Source organism: Aotus nancymaae, unplaced genomic scaffold, assembly GCF_030222135.1.
Source record: "Aotus nancymaae isolate 86718 unplaced genomic scaffold, 86718_ANA_hifiasm-v0.15.2.pri h1tg000029l, whole genome shotgun sequence".
Taxonomy (NCBI): domain Eukaryota; kingdom Metazoa; phylum Chordata; class Mammalia; order Primates; family Aotidae; genus Aotus; species Aotus nancymaae.
Window position 1 is genome coordinate 37,354,546 of NW_026988442.1, and position 1,891 is coordinate 37,356,436.

The 1,891-nt window shown below is 38.3% G+C and overlaps 1 non-coding gene across 1 annotated transcript; it reads right to left on the minus strand.

Moving 5' to 3' along the window:
• Positions 1-571: 571 nt before the first annotated feature.
• LOC135277180 (U4 spliceosomal RNA) lies at positions 572-712 on the minus strand. Its single transcript, XR_010344765.1, has one exon. It is a non-coding gene; the product is annotated as a U4 spliceosomal RNA (small nuclear RNA).
• Between the last annotated feature and the right edge of the window lie 1,179 nt (positions 713-1,891).

Consider the following 1,891-nt stretch of genomic DNA (forward strand, 5'->3'; position numbering starts at 1 on the left):
CCAAGATGACGCCATTGCACTCCAGCCTGAGCAACAAGAGCGAAACTCCATCTCAAAAAATAATAATAAAGTGGTATATCAGTATTGCTCCCCTTAGCAGTGTGCAAGAATTCTAGTTGCACGGCATCCTTGCTAACACTTGACATTATTCTTTTCTGCTTTTAAAGTCTGGAAATCTGCAGTCCAAGCTATTAACAGAACTTACCTCTGAGAAGAGAGGCTTGGGCCACAGAACGTCACCTGGTTTTCACTTTCTCCTATAGATGTACTTCTGTACTTTTAAATTTTTTTGCCATGAGTATGTATGGACTATTTTCTTATTTTAAAAAAATCAGAAACTCTTGCACCCTGATTTGTCTTCAAATCATTAATGAAAATTGGCTCAATAGATACACTGAGGTTGCATTTGTCTTATTTTTCCCCTTTTAAACACACACACACACTTCAGTTTGGTCAGTAAAAACCTTAGAGCCAGATTTGGGGCAAGTGTGTAAAACTTTATAGCATACATTCATTTCATTCTGGTATTTATATCTTTTCTTTTTTTCTTTTTTCTTTTTATTTTTTTCAGTCTCTGTAGAGACTGTCAAAAATTGCCAAAGCCGCCTATATTTCAAGTCGTCATGGCGGGGTATTGGGAAAAGTTTTCAATTAGCAATAATCGCACCTCAGAAAAACTTCATTGGCTATGATACTGCCACTGCGCAAAGCTAATATATATCTTTTCAAGCTGCCCTAAATCCTCTTGGACAATAGGGGATCGAGGGAGCAAACATAAATACCCGTTAAGAAGGAGAATATCCAGGTACCCCCACTCGGGAAAGAAAAAGAGAATATTAGTCTGTACCCTGTCAAAACAGAACTATGGCAGAAGCCAGTCTCATTTGTTCATGCCAAGAAAAAGGGAATTGCTGCACCAAAAAGGAAAACACAAATTAGCACACACCAAAACAAACAGGGATGTTTTAAATGTAGGCACAAAACAACTTTGCTTTGTCTTTCCACAAGCAACTGGCTGCTTGCCTTGGACCTATAAGAACTAAATTATGGACCCAGATTTCTGAGTAACCTCCCAGCTTATTGCAGATTTTTTTCCGTTAGAATTTAAGAAGCAGATTTCCACTGAGATACTAAATTATAAAACACAGAGCCTTTTAAATCTGTCAGTTGTTGGCTTATAATAATACTGGCCAAAAACATGATTCTCCACTAAAAATGTCAGTGTTGGTTGGGAAGCCAAGCATCATCAGCCTTCTAGAATTTACCCACCAGGCGTATTGTCGCCTTTCATTATAACACCGGTGGAGCTTGTAAAGAGAGGAAGGAAAAAAAGCTTTCAGCTAGCACCTGGTCAAAATGAATCACCTTGTTAATTATGATCTTAATCAGACTTCTATTTGCTTTTTTTTTTTTTTTTGACACAATTTTTCTGCATCTTCCAGGAAACGATCTAAAAATCCAGAGACCACATTTTGAGAAATGTGCTTGAAGGTAACAGAACGTCGGATACTGCTGTTAGAGGGGTAGGAACAGAACAAGGGGGTCAGATTTCTCTTGATTAATATTCCGTGCAGAATGAACCTGCAAGCCTCTCTTAAATAAAATATATGGAAAATTGAACGGGAAAGCTACAAGGTTCCACTCCATTAGAAAAAGGGCATTTTTAAGAAGAAAATTGCGGGGCTGTGAATGTAAATTAGAGGCTAATGCACAGCGTTACGGCGTAGAATCTGCGCCAGTGGTATACTATCATCAACATTAAAATTGCCATCAGCCACTCAAGTGATAAGGTCAGGTCATATCTTGTTTGCATATAAATGAGAACATCTAACAGTTAAAACACTCACACACACAAGCAAACATGACAACTGACTGGGCTGGGTGGCATGAA